Below are 23928 nucleotides of genomic sequence, written 5' to 3' on the forward strand. Positions count from 1 at the left end.
GGACATCAACCTAAAAATATGCAATGTTGACACTGAAAGGGTGACAGAGAATACATTTTTGGGGCTGGTTCTGTAAGAAGTTGTAATGCCCCTTCAAAATAAAACCATGTAGATGAGTAGTGACTTGTTTCTCGTGAATCAGATGACCAATAAGTTTAAACCTGTCTCTGATGCCGTTAGACCCCACCAGGCTCTGGCTGAATTAATAGGAATAAACGTGATTGTGATAAATGTGAACAAACACTCCCATTCCCTCCAGGTGGCTAAATAATTCATCTTTTCATTTAATGAAAAATGAAACCAACTTTTCAGTGATGTTGTCTGCGGCTGGCCAGCAAACACCTAAACATTTAAAAATAAAAATGCAGCATTTAAAAAATAAATTCACATCTGCAGGGAAACTTTGCCACTGGTTGCTTAGCAACGTAGGAAGCCACCAAAGCCACTTCCCAGGAGCATCTACTCGTAGCACGGAGCACTTGAAGACTGTCCAAACACAATCAGCTGAGGGACGTGTAATTGATTTGTACTGCTGGGGACAGAAGTGTTGGTAAAGCTGTGAGACATCAGCAGATGTCTTCTGGTTTGCAGAGGAGGTCCAGGTCATGTGGACGTCCCAAAGCTGGGTCTTCTGTAGACCTGCTGGTCCAGTCCACCTTCCGAGTTCAGTCCAGACAGCATCCTGGGGTTTTAGAAGAAGGACAGAACCAATTTTTCTGCACACTTCTCCATGTTTGATTGTTTTAACCATTAGTAAAATATCAGGAGTAGCTCAGGCTGGATTTGAAGGATTTTTCTGATGTTTGTCTGCAGAAGAATCACTTTAATGTCAGCCCGATTCAACATGGCGGCCAAAGCTCTAGCTGCCCTTAGCAAACGTAGCCGTGGCTGTCAGGTGCTAGTTGTTTACAGGTGATCAGTGTCACATTGAGAGCAGGAGGTTTGGACCCAAGGAGCAGAAAATCCAGAACACACAGGTGGGAGCGGTTGAAAAAGTAAAATCCTATATTTAGGAAGATAACCAAAACTCTAAGGGGAGAAAGCCAAAACCTAATAACTAAACTCAGACCAAAAAACCAAAAGCTCACCTTCTGAGCACAGACCTGGAGACTAGAGACTAGAGACAAACCAATGCTGACCTAAGACAATGAACCAACAAACAGAGTGACAAGACAAGGCTTATAAACACAGAGGGAGGCAATTAGGGAAACAGGTGAGGAGTGTGAGCTGAGGAGAAACTGGTGGAATCAATTAACTAAATGGGCAGAGAAAGAGCTTGGGAGGAGGGCAGATACACATTAACCTAAAAAACATGGATCTAACTAAACCTAAAAGACAGAGGGCAAAAATAAACCACTTATAACCAGATGGGTGAGGAGGACTAATCTAAAGACAACTAGGAAAACCAGGGAGTGACTAGGAGGACACAAGAAGTGAAGTGGGAACAGGAAGGGGCTGGGAACAAAGGGACACAGAACATGACAATCAGAGAGTAAACAATCTGCAGGAACCTTAAGAAACATCAACAGAATAAAGAGATGATCACAAATATGTTTCTGTTATTAACAATATAATTTATAATCATTAAAACAAATGATTAAGATAAATGCATGTGGCACACCGGGCCACCTTTATCTCCTCCCAGGCCTCCTCCTAACCTTCATGTGAGTCCATCTGGAGCACCTCACTGCATTCTTCTCTGGATTTTCACCACATATCTGCTTAGATGGTCTTCAAATGCAGTTGATCAAGATTTTCTACTTTTGAACAGTGTAAGGAGAACCTTCCTGGCCTGGTGGTACACACCCAGCTAAGCAATGGATGGCTGGAGCAAGTAGAAGATTATGTGCCTGTGGCAGCTGTCCATCCGGGAGAAATAATAATAATAGTAATAATAACAAATGTAACTTATAATGCACTTTATGTTTCAGAAATCTCAAAGTGCTACAGAACACACACCTACAAAAGAGGAGACAGGAAAATAGCAGCTATAAAATACATGTAGCTAAAGGCTTACCTAAAAAAGGTTGGTTTTTCGTCTCCTGTTTAAAGGCATCGATAGTTTGCGTAGCCCTTAGACGAGCAGGGATGGCGTCCCGTAATCTCGGAGCAGCAGCGGAAAAGGCCGGATCTTCCATTCTGCAGAGCTTGGCTCTGGGGGAGCAGAGAGAAGAGTGCATGTGGTCGGAAAGGTGAGTAATTCCTTTAGGTAGGGAGGAGCATGTCCATAAACGCAATGGTGGAAGAGGAGGCAAACCTTGTATTCTATTCTGAGAAGACACTTGTATGATTGGACTCATGATGACCGACCAGACTTCTGCTGTTTGGAGCTGCTGGGTTCCTGGTGTATTGGACGATTCTGGAGCTGTTGGGAGAATTAGGAAAATTTCCAAACTAATGCGTCACACGAGCTACATCGTAATCTCTGAGCAGCAAACTGATGGTGGTCTCATACTCGAAACAGAAGTCAGCTGGAAGAAGTCAGTTTGGCTTGATGGAAACGGAAATTCCTAATTTGGGCTGTTTGGACGTGTTGAGACAGCTGAAGGACAGAAGGCACAGGGAAATTTATGTCTGAACTGTTTCAAAACAATTGCTGTTGTCTGAATTCAGCTCCCCCACTCTTGGCCTTGAGGCTGAAGTGGTACAGATATCTGCTCTGCCCCCCTTGCTCCGACATTCCTCACGTGGACCTCTGGATGCTAGGGATAAATTCACTAGGAACTTGTATCACATCCTGGATGAGAACACTGCATCTGGATCGGGAGAAAGGACACAGACTCACTTTTCATTAATGTAACACACATGCATGAACACACAACATCTCACAGATACCCACACACCCAACAGACCACAGCAGAGTGGAAAGCAGGTCCACACCAGTTATGCTCACACCAGTCCACAAAGTCCACGATGACTGAACCGTACTCCAAGTCATTCCCTCAGACATACCGCCGACAATGGCAGTATGTCTGAGTATCTGGAGGTGACCGCTGCTGGTGTTGTAGGTGAAGTCTGATGGCTGCATGACCACAGTAACCTGTTGTCTACGTGTTCAATGTGCTGTAGGTCTGGTCTCACAGAGACCATGCTGCATTTACTGGTTCAGCGACCAGTACAGCTATCCTGTTCTGGAAACCAGTGGGATCAGGTTTCTCATCACGTTGAACCTTTCTGCTAAAACCTTTAGAATTCAGTTCTTTTCTCTTATTTCCACCCGTCATCGTGCCACTCCCTGACTCGTGACTCGAACACAACGGGGGTGATTTAGGAGCGACGTTCTGCACCTGCAGCTGTTCCAGCCATCATCAGTCCGACTAAAGCTATACTGTTGTTGTTTAAACCCGCCCTGATTCAGCTTAGGTGAGCCGGTCTGAGTGGGACATGAGAGACAACGTGTGTGTGTGTGTGTGTGTGTGTGTGTGTGTGTGTGTGTGTGTGTGTGTGTGTGTGTGTGTGTGTGTGTGTGTGTGTGTGTGTGTGTGTGTGAGAGAGAGAGAGAGAGAGAGAGAGAGAATGTGTGTGCATGTGTGTGTGTGTGTGTGTGTGTGTGTGTGTGTGTGAGAGAGAGAGAGAGAGAGAGAGAGAGAGAGAATGTGTGTGCATGTGTGTGTGTGTGTGTGTGTGTGTGTGTGTGTGTGTGTGTGTGTGTGTGTGTGTGTGTGTGTGTGTGTGTGTGTGTGTGTGTGTGTGTGTGTGTGTGTGTGTGTGTGTGTGTGTGTGTGTGTGTGTGTGAGAGAGAGAGAGAGAATGTGTGTGCGTGTGTGTGCGTGTGTGTGTGTGTGTGTGTGTGTGAGAGAGAGAGAATGTGTGTGCATGTGTGTGTGTGTGTGTGTGTGTGTGTGTGTGTGTGTGTGTGTGTGTGTGTGTGTGTGTGTGTGTGTGTGTGTGTGTGTCCCTCTGCTGTGTGACACGTTGTCAGGGGAGCTGATGTTCTGACATGTACGCCCACTCTCTCATCACTTAAAGAGAGTGTATCTGAAGGCCTTGTGGAGTAAATAAGATGTTGTTTTTTCCCCTTTAGGGACATCTCTGCAACCATGATGAGACAGATGTTAATATCTGATGGAGAAGACAACAGCTTCTACGTTCTCCTGCCGACAGGTCAGCCGTCTACATGTGGCAGAAGTCCCAGAAAACCATGATTATTATTTTCACGAGGACTTGAATGTAAGCACAGTTTTCTTATTTCTGTATGAAACAGACACACTGGGGACGACCTGTCAGAGACACAAAATGTCTCCGTAGTCGAGTCTGATAAAAACAAGTCACATTAGCATCTCAGCTCCTCGGCTCTTTCTCCTTTATGTGTGAATCTTTCAGGATCTCTGCTCTACAGCCTCAGACCAGCTGGCTTTAAAAGTATTTCCTTTAAAAGATGCCAACAATGTTCCAATCCTGGATTTTTATCAAGAAGAGCTTCATGGAGATTCCTGAGGAGTGGAGGAAACCAGGAGAAATAAAGCTAATGAGTCACACAGTGAAGCTTTGGGAGAGAGAGGTGGAAGCTGAGCGTAGGTCAGAGGTCAGCGACAGTCTAGATCTGCTTTAGGGATGCTGGTAACTATAAATATATGAATAGACATGGAAATGATCTATGGTGGCTCACTGACAAATGCAACATTTAAGGCAGATTAGTAGTAAAACAGCGTTTGCTAATGTTAATCAAACAGCTACACATTAATGTGTTTTATTTTATTGATACCATACCAGTTTATTTATCAGGCTGAGTTACAAACAGCATGTGAGCGGTCCAAAGCGCCTCACAAGTAGCAGGAATTAGACTGGGCCAACAAGCTATTACAACATTAAAGATAAAACAAACATCCAATCAGTGAAATGCTAATAAAACAATAAAAAAAGGTTCAAATATCACATATAGGAAATGCAGGAATCAATAAAACAGACAAAAAAAACTCTAAAAGTTAAAAGATAACCCAGTTCATGATTTAGAAGTGAGATGATAAAAATGGGTTTTAAGCCTGGATTTAAAAACCACAACTGTAGGCGATGGTTAGATCACTCCACAGTATGCACAAAGGCCCGCTCCCCCTCTTTTCTGTTATTTCCAAAACAGTAATGCAGAAATAAAACCTACCCTCGCCGCCTGTAGATCCTCCACCAGGGGACAGCAGACATGTACAGAACTGGGTGTGTCAGGTTTCATATGAAGGTACTAATCCTGATGCTCCATCTGCACAGTAAAAATACAACGTAGATTTTATGGTAAAATGCCGTAAATTCTCCAACTCTTGCGGGAGCGGTTCGCAGCCGAGTGTAAAGCAACTGGGATGAGAATCAGCTCCTCTAAATCTGAGACCATGGTCTTGAGTCAGAAAGGGTAGAATGCCTTCTCCGGGTCAGGGATGAAGTCCTGCCTCAAGTGGAGGAGTTTAAGTATCTCAGGGTCTTGTTCACGAGTGAGGGAAAGATGGAGGTGAGATCGACAGGGGGACTGGTGCTGCATCTGCAGTGATGCGGGCGTTGTACCGGTCTGTCGTGGTGAAGAGAGAGCTGAGCCAGAAGGTGAAGCTCTGGATTTACCGGTCGATCTACGTTCCTACCCTCACCTATGGTCACGAGCTTTGGGTAGTGACCAAAAGAACGACATCACAGAAACAAGTGGCTGAAATGAGTTTTTCTGCAGGGTGGCTGGGCTCTCCCTCAGAGATAGGGTGAGAAGCTCAGTCATCTGGGAGGGGCTCAGAGTAGACCCGCTGCTCCTCCACATGGAGAGGAGCCAGTTGAGGTGGCCCGAGCATCAGGTCAGGTTGCCTCCTGGACACCTCCCTGGTGAGGATTTCTGGCCACGTCCAATTGGGAGGAGACCAAGGGAAGATCCAGAATCTGCTGGAGGGAATACGTCTCTCAGCTGGCCAGGGAACGCCTTGGAATTCCCCCAGAGGAGCTGGTCCAAGTGGCTGGGAAGACGGAAGTCTGGGCCTCTTGACTTAGGCTGCTGCCTCCGTGACCAAACTCTGGATAAGTGGCTGAAAATGGATGGATGGATAAAAAAAATTTCATACTGAAAACAAAATTCAAAGAATTTTCCTCATTAAAAACAATCAATTCAGAATGACATAACTAATGAACTCCCATCAAGGTCGTAACCAGGTATAAAAGCTGTGCCTGCTAAACTGCTGTTCATATCCGTTAACAACACTTGTGTGTAAAGGGGCGACGGTGGCACAGGAGTTAAGTGCTCGCCCCGTAATCGGAAGGTTGCAGGTTTGAGCCCCGCTCGTTCTGTCGCTGTCGCTGTGTCCTTGGGCAAGACACTTAGCCCACGTTGCCTGCTGGTGGTGGTCGGAGGGACCGGTGGCGCCAGTGCTCGGCAGCCTCGCCTCTGTCAGTGTATCCCAGGGCAGCTGTGGCTACATTGTAGCTCATCCCCACCAGTGTGTGAATGTGTGTGTGAATGGGTGAATGACTGATTGTGTTGTAAAGCACCTTGGGGGGTTCCAGGACTCTAGAAGGCGCTATATCAAATACAGGCCATTTACCAAGTTGTAGCAATGAAAGCGTTGAGTCGGTGATGACATCAGTAGTGAACAGCACCAGTCAGGTGAAGAACAGACACTTCCCTCCGGATCAGCCACGTCTCACCTGAATGCCGCTAAGCACACTGGGAAACCCCAACATGAACTCAAACCCACCCACACTGTGGTGTGTGTATATGGCAGCTTCATGTAAAATCAACAGTTTTAGATGTTTTCATAGTTGACGGGTTTTTCCTGTCATGGTTTGTTCCCGTTAAAATACCTGTATGGGTCTTCCTGCTCACAAAGAGCCTTCCCTTCACCTGCTGGAGGCTCACTTTAGGACACGCCAGCCTGGGAAATGATTTACAAATGCCTTTAAAGTGACAGTGTGTATTTTCCCTGGCGAAGAAGAAGAAGAAGAAAATATCATTTCTATAGCGCCTCTCAAGATAATAATCACGAGGCGCTTAATGCGTGTGACGCATTAAGCGCCTCGTGATAGAGCGTGATGAACATTTAGTAACCCATGAATTTGTCCATTCATTCATTCATTCATTCATTCATTCATCCATCCACCCTTCCCTTCATCCATCCATCTCTCACTGAATATAAAATGTTATCATTTCCTCCTGTTTCATCTGTGTGGGTTTTTTAATCTGAGCTGAAACTCGGTGGACCTCACTGAGGCTTGAGTCGCGTGTTGGACATCGTAGGCATTCAGCGTGACCGAGCCTGTTGATTTAAAACGATAGAAAAAGCCTTTTTCTCTGCTCACAGACAGCAGGATAGTTTCCACCTGACCACTCAAAGGCAGCACATGACCTGTGCTCTGGACAGAGGATGAACTAAGTAAAGCTAGACCAGTCTCAGCTGATCCATTCTTTCTTTTACAGCCTTTACTGGAGTAAAATTACAGGTTGTGGCGTAAACCTGGCCTGATGGGGGCGCTATAATCACAGCCCAGACGGGCTCCACTGCTGCTCACATCTTCATCATGTCAGGAGGTGACACGTTAACTTGTTTGAGCCGCCCGAGAACTTGAACAATAGATTTTTTGTGCGTACGACCGGAGCTGCTCATCACTGTGGCTATTTAACTCGGTTGCCGTGGTAACCCTGGGCTGGCTCGGGTGACAGCGGCGATGACAGAGTGATCAGTGACAGTCCGACTTCAAGAAAGGCCAGCGAGTCATTTCACTGGCAGCAGAAGCACTTAGTTTCTCTTCCCAACACAAAGGAGCGCCGCTGCGTTACGCCACACTCTGCAACAGAAGACGCTGACATGTTTGCTGTGAGATGGACCGCGGCTCTTGAACACAGCTGACAGCCCTGATTATGTTCCCTACGTTTAAATGCTAGCTAAGGCCGGCTCCACTGGAGCTGCAGTTGACTTGTGGATGTGTGAGTCTTTATGACACCACCACTGTGACGTAGTTTATGTCGCTGTGATGGAACAGTGACCAGTTTGTTTTAGCAAACGTTTGAATAAAAAAAGTTTAACTATGACTGCACAAAATACTCTGTTCGTAGGCTGAAGTGGTCCTAGGGTTAGGGTTAGGTCCTACAGCAACAGCCTCTAAAACAGATTAAACTGTTGGGGCTCACAATGATCCGGGAGCCCAGATAAACGGCCAGACACAACCCAGTCATAACGCTCTGATTTGCTCCGCCCACTCAGAGAGGACATGCATATTAAATGAGCGCAGTGCTGATCGGCCAGTTTACACTGATGGCTTTATGAAGCTGCCTGAAGCTAGTCACTGTGTGCAGCCGTGTATCAGGATTATTTAATAAGCAGCTGTGTGCTATCTGGGATTCATTCAAACTCTGGATATTCCCAGAACATCCTGGAACGTTACGTGTGTGCTCCACCATTCTTCTTCTTTCCTGTTGTCCAACAACTCAGCCTAGCATTACCATTAGCTAGTAGCGCATCAGACACCTCAAGATGCCTTTAACACCAACAACAAAAACAACAATAACAACAAAAACAACTGCAACCCAGACAAAAAAATGACAAAAACAATGCCCACAACATTAACAACAACCATAATAAAAACAATTACTGCAACAATAACAACAAAAACAATACTGACAATTAAAACAACAACCGTAACAAATACAACAACCACAATAAAAACAACAAAAACCACAACAAAAACAACAACAAAATTAACTAAAAATTGCAACAAATACAACAACCACTATAAAAACAACAATAACAAAAAAAAAACAACAACCACGACTATAACTAAAACAGTAACCACAAAAATAACAACAACCACAACAATAACAACCCTAACCACAAAACAAAAACAACAACAGCAAGGTAGGCCATTCTAGGGCACATTTAAGGCGCCTCCAGGATCAGTCTGATGTTGGGGGTTCAGCTGTTTGGTGATGAAATCTGATGAAAATATGAAGATGAGATGAAATAATCTTTTCTAATCCTTCATTAAAAAGTCTTCATGTGCGTCCAGTGTTAATGAAAACATTAATAGCTGGTGAGATTTTAATACATTAGACAAAAACACACAAACTAATTTATCTGGATTAACTATTTCATCACTTGGTCAAAAGAAGACAACAACGAGCAGAGAAGAGTTTGTAACTAAATAAGAGCCCGGGGCTAACTCATCAAGGGTCAGTTATGCTTTGGTCAGGGTCAGGTCAGCCCAGATTTGCTAGCATAGACACGGGTTTCACTCCATCTTTCCAACCAAAGACCTGTGTGTGTGTGTGTGTGTGTGTGTGTGTGTTTTGCTGCTTCTTCTCTAAAATAAGGATTTATTTCTTATGTTCATCTTGGATTTTTCTGCATTTCTTGACCTTTTGCACTTTTGAAGCTGCTGCCATTTGCATTTCACTCTAAAAGTTTATAAAAATAGAGCAGAGTGTCCAGTTAAAATCAATAATTGTAAAGAAAATAGTTTCTTCAGAATCTGATCCTAGTTTAGACTCAAATGCTGAGTTTTTGTTCAGTGAGCCTTTTCTTATTTTATTTATTTATTCTTTATTTAAGGTCCCGTTGAGATTATAAACCTCATTTTCAAGGCAGTCCTGGCCAAGAGGCAGCAGACAGACGAGTCCATGTCCCACACCATGAAAACATATTAAACTGATATTATTTAGTACAACCTGAGGTTTAAAAGCATGTAACTTCTTACTGAAATGAAATAAAACCTAAAACAGCCCATAATAAATGGGAAGTAGTCAAGCCTAATAAAATACTACAGGGGACAGCGTCCTCGTCGTGAGGACGATGTCTCCGGAGGTTAAAGGTGAGCGACTGCTGCTCCGTCCTTAGGACGGCGCTCTAACCTTACACGAGTAGATAACGTGATGCCTTCATGTGTGAAGGTGGTGTTTGTATTTCATCTGGTGGGTCTGAAGCAGCAGACCTGAATCAGATGAGCTCATTGACGGTTTCACGGCTCCCTGGTGGCTGAAGCTGCTCCAGACGTCACTGACGTAAATGTTGTGGGCGGAGCTCAGGAGCCGTCACCTGCAGCCAGAAAAGAGTCACAGAAAACATGGAGATGTGGCCATGTGGGCAAATTCCTGATGGAATGAAGTTTGAGCCTGAAAACGAGATGGTTCCTCATAATGATCTAGAGACCTGGGGTCTCATTTATCAAACATTGTGTAGAATCCTTACTAAAAACATACTTAAGCTCAGCAAAAACATGTATTTACGCCAAGTAGGTTTGTGATCTATCAAACATGGAGTACACACAGCTGCACGCAATCTCCGCTTCATAAATCGGAGACTAACAAGAAAGGTTCTCAGCTGCATTTTAGTCACATCCCGCCCTCACCACGCCCACTTACTGCCATAAATAGTCAATGCAAAGTGCCTTGTGGATCTCATGCATATACATAAGTCGGCTGTTGCAGCGCTCCACCAATGGCATGGCGACCGTAGATCAAGGCAGATCAAGGAAGCGCTATTTCACAGAAGCAGAAGTTGAGGTACTTGTGGGTGAGGTGGAGAAATGAAAGGGAGTGCTTTTGCAAAACAAATAAGAGAAAATCCACATAGTGGCACAGCGTTGCTGAAGCCGTCAGTGTTGTGAGTTCTTCAGAGAGATCTGTGGCGGATGTAAAAAAAATGATCCAATAGGGATTCAATCCCCAGACTCCCAGGTCACGCGTGCTAACCAGTCACCCAAACAGAGATCTCCCTTGTCCAAGTAGCCAGGGCGCATTATCAATCGGGTCGCTGTGACAGGACACACACACTGTCACAGACGCATGACATTCTGTCTCAATCTGTCCCCCTGCTGATATTCTGCATTCTGTATTCTGCACTTCAGGCTGTGTGTGTGTGTGTGTGTGTGTGTGTGTGCGCGCGCGCGTGTGTGTGAGTGTGCGTGCATGTGTGTGCGTGCACATATGTGTGTGTGTGGTCTTGTTCTGTGTGAAAACGAAGCAGTACAAGTGATAATGCTGCAGGCTTTCACAATTGTATCTTCTCAGCAGCAGCAGCACTGCAGGTGCTCTCTCATGTCCAGCATGTGCGTAACCCAGGTCCTTAGTCAACTTAAAGTTGCACATTTTTCCGCTAAGTTTTCTTTCATAAATCCCAAAATTTGTGTGGAAAGTTGCTTACGCAGTTTTCCGACCCCGTTTTGTGCGTAAGCAAGCTTGATAAATGAGGCCGCTGATGTTGCTGTCTGTACCCGGTCTGGAGCGTCAGGTTCGTTTTCTCTGACAGAACAGCTGGTTTCAGCTGAACTCTGTTAATTATGGTGATATTTTCAGTCTCCAACCAGCAGAGGCCAAGAGCAGTCTGTTGTTTATGTCCAGAGTGACTAACCTTACCAGAACTAGCTGTCACTTCCTGTTCATGTTTAGATGAAATGTCGACTTTCTGATCTGCCTCTTCACCATCGCTGCTCTGCTTGTTTCTCTTTTCTCCAACTTTCCTACATTAGACGCTGTTTTGTGTGCTACAAGAGCCAGAGACTCACCTGCAGATGCCTCAGAGGCAGCTCATCTGCCACATTTACCCTCGTTGCATCAGTCTGTCAGGAAACTTTGGGGAGTTTGCCAATGAGGCCTTTTGACACATGACTGTTCCATCTAACCGCTATTTGGGTCAAATGATGGAGCAGAAAAGGAGCCGTCATTATCCTAAAATAAAATCCAGAGAGGCCACCGAGGCTGGAGTCCCTTCAGCAACACGGTCAGATGTCTCCTCACAGACTCAGAGAGGGAGTTTAGAATAACATCTTTGGGTTTTTCTGTCAATCTTCTGAAAAACAAACTCCTTCTGTTTGTAGCAACCAGGAGCTAAATCTGCCCACCCCAGAGTCAAATCTAAACTTTAATAACCCCAAACAGCTCGCGCGTGATTTAGAGTCTCATTTACGGCAACAGGACAGATTTAGTTCACTCAGCAGGAAGCTCCTGACGACTGCATTTCTAACGCGCTTACTTGCGGATTTTCCAGCTCAGGTTCATCCTGACAGGTCCGTCTAAAAGATGTGGAGGTGAAGAGACCTCTGATAGTCAGGTACCCTATGAATGAACGAACGAATGAACGAACGAACGAACGAACGAACGAACGAACGAACGAATGAATGAATGAATGTCTCACCATGCTACTTTTGGTAAATGGGCTGGTGCTGGGGAGCTTTAAACATGTTGTCCAGCTCATAATTATGAAGTCTGGTCTTGATCCGATTGATCCATCAAACTTTTGACCAATTTCCAAACTCCTGGAAAAACAGTTTTCGATTGGTTCAAAGCATTCCTAGACAAGATGGCATTGTGCGGGTGTTTAGAAATCAGCTTGGTGTTTGATTGTTAATAAGTTACTTCAAATCTGCTCATTATTTAATGTTGTGATGTAAAATTGAAACATAAATAGCTGAAGTGATGAATTTAAGTGAGTTTGGGTCTGAATGAATTAATCATGTATTTATTTTATAAATGTTAGCTCAAAAAAATATATCATGTTGAAATCACGCATTTATCTATTTTATGAATGGTAGTTTTATAGAGATAATGAAATTTTACACAATTACACTGTTTCTTAGCACACACACTGTTTTTGTTTAAGGTTTTTCACCTACTCGTAGGCTTTGCCTTGCTTCGTGCTTCGTCATCCCCTATTTTCGTCTCGGATAATATGAAATGGAAAGAAATAAAGGAAAATAAAAAGTGAAGCCATGAAGTCCTGAGTGGAATCCTGCGTATATTTCTCCAGCAGATGATCCCTGTCAAGTGGGGATTGTGTCGCCTTAAAGAGGAACTTGACAGGTATTCTTGAGGTTTTTCAGTCTGGCTTCAAAAAAGGGCCACAGTACTGAGTTGGCCCTGTTGAGGGTGGCAAATGACATTTTACTGACTCCAGCCCCACTGTGGTCTTAGTGCTTCTGGACTTGACTGTAGCTTTTGAGACAGTGGACCATGGCTTTCTTTATTCCACCTTGAGAATACTGTTGGTAACCAGGAAGTGGCTCTGGAATGATTTTAATCCCACTTGTCTGATTGGACTTTTGTGTTAAAGCTGTTGACTAAGTGTCCTACGCAGCTCCCTGGTCAAGTGGTGTTCCTCAGAGGTCCATTCTCGGGCCTCTTTTGTTTACCCTGTACCTGCTTCCTCTGGGTTCCAGTTTTCTACGGTTTGGGGTCCCTTTTCACCTCTATGTGGATGATAGCCAAATCTATTTATCCCTTAGCCATGAGGAAAATGTCTGTGCAGCAAAACTGTTGGAGTGCCTAGCTGAGGTTACGCCTTGGGTGTCTGCAAACTTTCTACATTTTACTGAAACCAAAGCAGAGGTTTTACAAACTGGGCCTAGCAACGTAAGTGGTAGGGACTGTTTGGAGTTGGGGCCGTTAACCCAGTCTCTTAGGCCTACTGTCTCTAATCCAGCTTTAGTTTTGGTAAACACATACGTTCAGTAGTGAGAGCTACTTTTCTCCTTTTGAGACAACTAGTGAAGATGAAAACATCCTTATCATAACAGACATCAAACTGAATCTGGATCTACGCCTTTGCGACAACCAGACTGGGTCACTATAACGCCCTGTACATGATCATCAACCAGTCCTTGATTTAACTCCTGCAGCTGGTCAAGAATGCTGCTGCATATTTTTTAACTAGTACTCAGAAGCATGACCATATTTCATTGGTCTTAACCCAGTCAGGTGCTGAATTTATTTAAAATGTGGTTAATTGTTTTTAAAAGTCAAAATGGCCTTGCCCTGCACCACCTGTCTGAACTGCTGATGTCAAATGCACCTTTTTAACTTGGTGTTTCACAATCTCACCTCTCATGCATGCGTTCGTGGAGTTAGCATGTTCTCGTCATGCATGTGTGGAGTTAGCATATTCTTCTCATGCATGTATGGAGTTAACATGTTCTCCTCATGCATGTGTGGAGTTTGCATGTTCTCTTCATGAATGTGCGGAGTTTAGCGTGTTCTCCTCATGCATGTGTGGAGTTAGCATGTTCTCCTCATACATGCGCAGATTTAGCATGTTCTCCTCATGCATGTGTGGAGTTTGCATGTTCTCCTCATGCATGTGTAGACTTAGCATGTTCTCCTCATGCATGTGTGGAATTAGCATGTTCTCCTCATGCATGTGCGGAGTTAGCATGTTCTCCACATGCATATGCGGAGTTAGCCTGTTCTCCACATGCATGTGTGGAGTTAGCATGTTCTCCACATGAATGTGTGGAGTTTGCATGTTCTCCACATGCATGTGTGGAGTTAGCATGTTCTCCACATGTATGTGTGGAGTTTGCATGTTCTCCTCATGCATGTGTGGACTTAGCATGTTCTCCTCATGCATGTGTGGAATTAGCATGTTCTCCTCATGTGCGGAGTTAGCATGTTCTCCACATGCATGTGCGGAGTTAGCATGTTCTCCACATGTGTTCATATTTTCTGGATTCTCTGGTTTTTTTCCAACATACCAAAAAACATGTTAGGTAAGTTTTTCCATCACTTTGGACAAAAGTATAAAACAAATATACTATAAAATGTTCTTGAAATTTACATTTGGAATTGTAACGTGATGAAGGAGCTATTCCTCCAAGGTTATTTAACCTTTTCCACAGTTCCCTTTGACACAGCGCCAGAGTGCATGAAACCGCCTCAAGGTCATGCATTCACTTCTAAACTATTTACTTTCCAGCAAGGGCGTAGGAACCGGGGGGACGGGTGGGACGTGTCCCCTCCAATATTTGACAAACGCGCATTTGTCCCCCCCAATAACATGGAGAAGAAAAAGATTGATTTTGAAATATTTGACTCGCGAGCTTTTATTTTGAAAGACACCGCGGACTTCTCTCCGACACAGCCCCTCCCCTCAGGGAGTTTAGACAGGCTGGCTGAGAGAAGCAGGAGTCAGAGCCGGGGCAGACACAGGTGTCAGAGACAGACAACAGCAGCTCAGCGAGTTCTTCTCATGGGCAAAAAAAAGAAAGAAAGGAATTGTGAGTTGGTAATAATTTAGTCCAAGAGTATAATTGTATTTCTGGTCAAACGCTAAACTGGCTGACTAGCGTAAACATCTTGCTAGTTAGCATTAAACATTAAACAACACTACTAGTCAACAAAAAATGGCGAATTTTACAGAAACAGACAAAAACCATTTGACACGAAATAAATAAAAAAGTAGAATCTCCACATAGAAATGGAGTTTGTAAGTGTGATTGTTGCTTGTTTGTGACATTCTCATCACATTTCATTTTTAAACCTTATTCTCATGTCACTTTTTTCATATAAGAGACCAGAGGAAGCTCAGCAGGAAATGAAGAAGAAGGTGAGACAGGCAGCGCCAGACCTGCTGAGGGTGAGACAGGGAGCACCAGACCTGCTGAAGGTGAGACAGGGAGCACCAGACCTGCTGAGGGTGAGACAGGGAGCGCCAGACCTGCTGAGGGTGAGACAGGCAGCGCCAGACCTGCTGAGGGTGAGACAGGGAGAGCCAGACCTGCTGAGCTGCAGGTAGGTGCTACAGTGGAGTGAGATTTTAGATGGTTGATGATGAGAGGAAGATTTGAGCATGATAACAAGTGAGCACGACTAAATAATACTATAACCACCATGATTTTAATGTTGCACTTGTCCTCCAACAGTATTTTTACTCCTTATTCCTGTCCACTGTTTTTATATTAGAGATCAGATGAAGTTCAGCAGGAACCAGTTGAGGGTGAGACAGGGAGAGCCAGACCTGCTGAGGGTGAGACAGGGAGAGCCAGACCTGCTGAGGGTGAGACAGGGAGCACCAGACCTGCTGAGGGTGAGACAGGGAGAGCCAGACCTGCTGAGAGTGAGACAGGGAGAGCCAGACCTGCTGAGGGTGAGACAGGGAGCACCAGACCTGCTGAGGGTGAGACAGGGAGCGCCAGACCTGCTGAGATTAAGACAGGGAGCACCAGACCTGCTGAGGGTGAGACAGGGAGCACCAGACCTGCTGAGGTGCAGGTAGGTGCTACAGTGAAGAATGAGATGGCTTTAGGTTGCTGATGAGAGGAAGATTTGAATGTAATAATAAGTGAACACAGTTAAATATATGTAATCCCATTACAAGTAGGGCTGGGCAGTACGGTTTAAGAATAAATTACATTCTGTATACACTCCCTTAGAAATATTAGAAAAATAAGTGTTAAACTCTGCTTTCTGGTGCATTCAGACTGCAATTTTGGCCACTGTTTTTTCTTCTGTCCATCAGAAAATTAACGTAGTTCCAGCTGTTGTTGTAAGTGAATTATTTCTTTTTTCATTCTGTCAGAAACAAACAGATTTTTCTGATTGTTGGTCAGCATTGTTGGCTGATGTAGTTTAAAATATTCTGATGAGAGTCAGATCAATTCAGACTGAATATTCACAGCTTTAGTCTTGTATTAAATCTGTTTACACATCTCTACCCATAGGAATAAGATAATATATCCTACATTCAAATTATTAAAATATATCCTACATTCATATTATTAAAATATATCCTACATTCATATTATTAAAATATATCCTACATTCATATTATTAAATAAAAATAAAACACTACTGACACATAAACAGCTTTTTTATAATTAAAACGTCCACGTTGGCCGGTAATCACCTGGATCCGGCTAATGGGGAGTAAGTAAGTAAAAGTAAGTAAGTAAGTAAGTAAAAGTTTATTTATATAGCGCCTTTCACAGACATAAATCACAAAGCGCTGTACAACATGATAAAGATCAGGGCAAATACCTCTAACCAATACAAACATCAGAAAAACAATAGCAGTGATAAAGTAGAAAATTAAATCATGAGTATAAACAAAGTGAAGGTGTGAACCCGAACAAAGCCATCATTCTGAAACATTTAGGGAGGTAACGCCTGGATGAAAAGGTGAGTTTTTAGACGATTTTTAAAGACCTCTACAGTGTTAGAGAGATGGAGATTAGAAGGTAGACTGTTCCAAAGTCTGGGTGCAATAGTCTGAAAGGCCCTGTCCCCTTTGGTTTTCAGTCTGGTTCGAGGAACAGCCAGGAGGTTTTCAGATGTGGATCTAAGGTTCCGAGAGGTGGTGTGTGGGGATAAAAGCTCAGATAGGTAGCTTGGAGCCTGGTTGTTAAGAGCTCTATAGGTCAGGACTAAAACTTTAAACTGTATTCTATATTCTACCGGGAGCCAGTGGAGGGACTGTAAAACTGGGGTGATGTGAGCTCGTCTGCTGGATTTGGTTAGGAGTCTGGCTGCTGCATTTTGGATGGCTTGAAGGCGTGAGAGGGAGGTTTTGCTGAGACCAGTAAAAAGAGCATTACAGTAGTCTAAGCGTGATGACACAAAGGCATGGATGATTTTTTCCAGATCTGCAGTAGAAACCAGTTTACGGACTTTTGAAATGTTTCTCAGTTGAAAGAAACAAGAGTGGGAGATGGTTTTGACGTGTGAGTCTAAACTTAAAGCTGGATCAAAAATAACTCCTAGGTTCCTAATGTTGGCCTTGGCTGATGGGCAAAAAGAGGCAATTTCTTGCTCGATTTTTGGCTGAAGTTCCGGGGGTGCAGCGATCAGGGTCTCTGTCTTGTTAGCATTCAGGACAAGAAAGTTGCTGGACAGCCAGTTACTGATCTGGGTCAGGCAGAGTACAAGTGTGGCCAGCCTGTCCAACTGGTGTGGCATAAAGGACATATAGAGCTGAATATCATCAGCGTAGATGTGGTAGGAGATGTCTGGGAAAGAGGCCCTAGAACTGAACCTTGTGGGACCCCGCATGTTAGAGAGGCAGTGTCTGAAGAGAAGGCTTCGGACTTCACTGTGAATGTTCTGTTGGTGAGATAAGAAGAGAGCCAGTCTAGAGCAGAACCTGAAATCCCAGCCAGGGCCTTTAACCTGTTTAGTAGAACGTTGTGGTCTACAGTGTCAAAAGGAGCCTAAGTCTCCTCCCCTTCTGGCTGGCTCATGGGTCCCCGATCAAAAAAAAAAACAAAACAAAACAGAATGTTAGTGAACTGGGCTATAAAAGTTATTTTCTTGTCTTTCTGGGCTTTGCCTTACACCCTGAGTCACATCCGTCAGACTTTTCTAATCCTAGAGTTTCACCATCTATCAGATTTTCTATCAGAAGCTAATGCAGGAGATAGCGGCAGGAGATTATGTTCATGTTCAGCCTGCATCAAACACTCAGTGACACATTAGAATCAGAAATAATCATTTAATGTATTTTTTCCAGTGAAGTTGACCTACGGTATATATTGACCTACAACAGATTTGTTAGATGTCCAAAATGTGTCCCCCCCAATATTAAACTCGTTCCTACGCCCTTGCTTTCCAGCAATGAAGACAGAAGATGAAGAGACTTTTTTTCTTTTATTAAAGGGACTTTACAGAGTTTTGAATTTTCGTGCTCGCAATTGCCCCCTCAGGCCAAAAGCGTAACGGCAGCTTCAATACTAGGCTTGTGCACGAGGCGTGCATGCTGCACGTGCACACTCTGTCAAGCTCCACACTAGTTTCACTCTAAAGGGACACTTTGGGACAACTCCATCACATTCCAACAATTTTTATTATGTCAGTTCAGTGAACATTAGGTTGATAACCTTCAAAGAACAGAGATAAGTGTTAGATGTCACATCATTTATATAAAATACAATAAACAAAGAACTTCTAAACTAAATCTTCCCACACTAACAGTGTAAACAATTAAATTAAAGCATGACTTCAAAGGTCACCCAAAACAACTTCATATCATAAATAAAACAATAGTTACCAACCATTGGCGTCTTTAGAGTCAACTCATTGTTAGAGCTTGCTGTGCTGTTCCTGTTTGACTAAGGACTGAGAGCCACCACCCTGCATAGGTGTTTTTTATCACCAATCAGTCGCCATTTTGTTGGTGCATTCTGGGAGATGTAGTTCTCAGTGGTGGTGGACCAGTTAGACCTCCATTTACTCAACTTTAACCCAACACCTCCCACTTGAGCTCATGGTTTTCCAAACCCAATGAGATCACACAAGTACTTTGTTGTTTTGTTCTTCAACAGGAATTAGAATGACAAGGCGTCTAACATCCCTATGAAGGATAGTGGTTGGGATTTTTTGTTTCAGTCTAATGGATTCTGCAACCGCCTTCTTTCCAACTGCCTTTCTGGTGGGAACCGGATAGCTAGGAAAGGTCCTCACAAGCACGTCTCTTACAATGCCTTTCCTGTCAGTGTTGACACTAACAACTCTGGCCAGCTTGTATTGTCCTCTCAAGGCATTTTGATCAGCCAACCAGACCACATCTCCAACAGCGACATTTCGCTCTTTGGTGTGCCATTTATTCCGTACAAAAAGATTTGGTCCAGCCAATTGGCTCCACTTTTTCCAGAATTTACTGACCTCTGTTTGAATACTTTTTAGTCTTTTGTATGGGTAACCATCAAACTGGAAGTCTCCAGGGTCTCCCTTCGGGTTTGCATGCCCTAGAAGCAGAGAATTTGGGGTGACATATCCCACACAATCTTCCCTGCTTTGAGTTTTGGCATCAATAGGTCTTTCGTTTGCAAGGTTGGCTGCCATGTAAAGAAAGGTTTGGAATTCACCCCAGGTGAAGATGCCCTCTCCTCCAAGATTGCTCAGGGCCCGCTTCACTATTTTTACAGTAGCTTCTGCTGCACCATTTCTATGGGGAGAGTCTGCAGGATGGATCTTCCAAACCCATTCTGTCCCATGTTTGGCAGCTAGGTCTTCAACTTCAGACTTGTTCAGTTGGTCAAGGAAGTTGTACAGCTTTTCGAGAGCAGGCTTGGCTCCTACAAAGTTAGTGCCAGGGTCTGACCAGATCTTCCTGGGGTGCCCTCTCAGTGAAGTGAACCTTTGGTAGGCCAGCAGGAAACCTTCGGATGACTGGTCACTTGCCACGTCTGTGTGTATGGCACGGGAGGCCATGCAACAGAAGATGATTCCCCATACTTTGATTTTAGTTCTTTTCTTGACTTCATCTTTGACCTCATATGGGCCAAACAGGTCCACGGTAGTGAATTCAAAAGGAGCAGCTGGGTTTGTTCTCTCCGGAGGCAAGTTTGCCATTATTTGTTGACACAGCCTTGCTCTGTTCTTCCTGCAGCGTACACAGCTGTCAACCACCCTCTTAGCGATTCTCCGGCCTTTAATTATCCAAGCTGTCTTCCTCATCCGGAGAAGGGTTCCTGCTACCCCCTCATGGTTGGCTTCATGAGATTCTCGTGCCAACAGAGTAGACACCCAGGATTCATATGGCAAAACAGGTACAGCAGTCTTCTCTTCATTGAACACCTGGATTCTACCTCCACAAAGTAGCAGTCCAGTGTTCTCATCTTTGTATACTGCCAATCTGCTGAGAGTTGTGTCTGGAAATGTTACACCTACTTGAGCCGAGAGAAAGATGTCATCACATGCATCCTGAAGTTCTGTGTTTTTCAATCCAGCCTGCTTAGGTGTTGTTGCAATCCATTTTTTCTGTTCTGGGTTTGAGGTCCTCTTTAGCCACTGCTCAGCAACTCGACGGATCCAGGCAATAACTCTCTTCAGTTTGGTTAGACTACTGAATCGTTTTATGTCCACAAGACGTTTAACCCAGCCAGTGGGAAACCTTTTTGGTGGAGTGGATGTTTTTTCTTTACACAAATCTTTTTCCTGATTCGTCTTGGCTTGACCTCTTGTCAATGTAGCTGAAAATGTTTTTCTTTGCATTTTATTCACCCTTTCTCTGGCCTGGGCTGCCACTTCTCCAGCCGATTGAATAGGCCACTCATCCACTGGCCACTTCAAGAACTCTGGTCCATTTTGCCATGTGGAATTTTCCTTCAAATCGTCAGGAGCGCCTCCTCTGGTTAAGATATCAGCTATGTTTAGATCTCCACGGATCCACCACCAGTCTTGCACTAGCCCGGCCTTCTGGATCTCACCCACTCTATTTGCAAAGAATGTTTGGTATCCATAGTTGTCTCGTTGGATAGCTCCAAGGACTGTCTGACTGTCCAGTAAGTGGAACCACCTCTCAATCTTCATTCGAGCATGCTTCTCCACATACTTCCTGATCCTGGCTGCAAAGACTGCGCCACACATTTCTGCCTTAACGGCATCTCCTTTCTGATTTAAGGGTGTCAGCTTGGCTTTGGCTTCCACAAACCTGACTTCAATGCCTTGATTTGTCTCCCATCTTAAGTACATCACAGCTCCATAGGATTTATCACTTCCATCAGAGAATGTGATACCCCAAGGTTTTCCTTTCCGGTCAGATGGTGTGAGGCTTCTGTGGAATTTTACGTGACCAAGCTGTGCATAGTTCTCAAAAAGCTGTATGGCTTCTTCTCCGAGACTTTCTGAGAGAGGTCGGTCCCAGGTTTCTTGGGTCAACTTGCCACCCCCTCCTTCTTGGAACGCTTTACGAACAAGGATCGCTCCTTTCTGCTTGACTGGTGCAACTAGGCCAATTGGGTCATATAGTGCAGCAACTTGGCTTAGGAGAACTCTTCTTGTCAACTGGTTAGGAGTTTGTGTTCTCACCTCCTCTTCAAGAAGATTTTTTCCAACTCGCATCTTCTTCTTCCTTTTAGAAAAGTTTACTGCAGTCAGCATGTAGAGTTTGTCCTCATCTACTTGATAGCCGATGCCCAGGGCTTTGTTTATTCCCTCTTTCATCTGGTTTGGAAGAATTAAGGTTTTCCTTTGATCCTGGTTTAGTACATCTGCTTCAGTTCCTTTCCTCCCACTTTGCCCTGACCGGACCCAGGGTTTAAGGAAGAAACCCCCACCTTTTAAAATCTCTTCAACTTTTGCTGTAATTTTGTCAAGCCTGTGCAAATCATTGTGGGAGGTCAAGAGGTCATCCACATAACTGTCCTCTTCAATAACTCTTCGTTCATCCTTCAAGTGAGCGAAGTTAGGTAGACTTGTGGTCTCCGTCATAGCCAACTGCGCAATACAACCTGCAGGTTTGTCGCCGACGTTGACTCTGGTGATTGCATATTCACAGATCTCCTCTGTAGGATTGTCTCTCCACAGGAATCTGTGTAGATGCATTTCTCGCTCCTCCAACCAGACAGAGTTATACATTTTCTTTATATCTCCCAGAGCTGCATGTACCCCTTCTCTGAATCTTAACAGGACAGCTCTTAAGGGGTTAAGGACATCTGGTCCCTTCAAGAGAAGATCGTTCATGCTCACACCTTTGTATTTCTGGCTGCTATTCCATACAATGCGGACTGGTGTTGTCACCGAATGAGGATTTAGCGCCACCAGGTGACTAACATACCACACTGGACCTGTCCACTTGTCCAGGACTTCACTGGTGAGTTTCATAGCTGCACCTCTTTCGACCATGTCATGGATTTGGGTTGCATAAGCGATTTTCCATTCTGGCTCTTTGCTCAGCTGCTTTTCCATCCTTAAGAAACAAGCCTGAATTGCCCTTTTGTTGTTAGGGAGGGAGGCGGGATCTTCAGTCCAAGGATACTTTGCATCCCAATGTGGAGATGGTGTGTGAGCATCTTTCTCCATGTATGTGAGCCCTCCTTTAATGATCTCATACTCTTTCTCCTCAGCCAAGGTCATGTCTCTTCCTCCTGGCGAACAATTTCCGCATCGACAACCTCCACATCTTGGCTCGCATGCGGCTCCGATGCTGTCCCAGTGCCACCACTCAAGGAACTCACGGTTACTGGTAGATGTAAATCTGGACAGAGACGCATCTGCCTGCAATTGCCAAGCTGGCTTGGTTGCTGGAACTGTAATTTCTTGATATTTGACAGCAGCAGTTCGCAAAGAGCGAGCAAAGTGGGCACTTGATTCATATGCTGTCACCTCTACTTCTTCAAACAAATCAGGATGAGCTCCGCCCACTGTTTTTCCCAATGGGCCTTCCCACAAAACAAGGTCTCCAATGACTCTAACTCTTTGGGGTGCAAGTCTTCCCTCTCGATGGCTTATGAGAAGCTCAACTTCCGCTGGTCTTTTCAGATCTTCGAGCTGGACGTCTGGGAAGAATCTTTTCAACTTTTCAGGCTGAATTGCTTGATAAACTTTTGCAATTTCATCCAAGCCATAGCAGACTAGTTGATGTGCTCTTTCAGTCCCCTTTTGAGTTTTGACTCTGACTTTTAGGAGGTACCTTTTTGTTATAACGTCCATGGTCATTCCACCAACTCCATGTACAACCAGGGTTATTTCTTCACCCCTGAGGCCCAATCTTTCCGCAGCTCTGTGAGTTATGTAATTGGTGTCTGATGCTAGGTCAATGAGGGTGCCTATCTTCTGACCTGCATTGGCCGTTACTTGCATCAGCATCATAATCACCGGAAGTTCAACCAGCTCATTCCTCTTCAGTAATTCAGACTGGCCTGCAGCTTTGAGTGTAACTGAAGATTTGTTTGTGAATGCCTTTCTGCACTGATCTGCTAGTTCAGGGGAAAGTAGTGATAAGAAATCTTCCTGTTCTTCTGTGAACTTTCCTTTTCCTCCATATTTTCCAACTGTGCCCCCTTGTCCTTTGGTTTCAGCTTTTGGACACAGGAAATAATGGTGGTCTGGCCCAGTTTCTCCCCTTTTACAGTACGTGTTTTTGCATAGGAAATTGTCTTTGCAGTATCTGTCATCATCATGGTATACTAAGCATTTATTGCATGCTCCCAGCTTCTTCAAAACAGACTTCTTTTCAGATAGCTTCAAAGCTTTAAATTTCTTGCAGAAGAATATTTTGTTGCTGTGCCCATAATCACCACAGACACCACAACCCTTGTCAACTTCTTTTGTTGTAGCTCTGGCTGATGTAGACCTTCTTTCATGCCTTTTCTCAGACTTGTCCACCTTATCCACACTTCTCAGTTGTTCAAGTCTTTCCAATATCTCTTCTTGGTTCTTCAGGAACTTCAAGAGCGTGTCAAAGTGAGTATCTGCTGTGACATTGTTTTTAGGGTTAACTAGAAATGTTAGCCAGTCTCTTTTTATGAAGTCAGGTAACTTGCTTTCAATGG

The 23928-nt window shown here is 44.3% G+C and overlaps 1 long non-coding RNA gene across 1 annotated transcript; it reads right to left on the reverse strand.

The window, feature by feature from the left end:
• Positions 1-264: 264 nt before the first annotated feature.
• Positions 265-1571, reverse strand: LOC139062715 (uncharacterized). Its single transcript, XR_011516283.1, has 2 exons — positions 1089-1571; positions 265-682 (listed from the first exon to the last, which is right to left on the reverse strand). It is a non-coding gene; the product is annotated as an uncharacterized lncRNA (long non-coding RNA).
• Positions 1572-23928: the final 22357 nt, after the last annotated feature.

This window comes from Nothobranchius furzeri, chromosome 14 (genome assembly GCF_043380555.1).
Source record: "Nothobranchius furzeri strain GRZ-AD chromosome 14, NfurGRZ-RIMD1, whole genome shotgun sequence".
Lineage (NCBI taxonomy): Eukaryota > Metazoa > Chordata > Actinopteri > Cyprinodontiformes > Nothobranchiidae > Nothobranchius > Nothobranchius furzeri.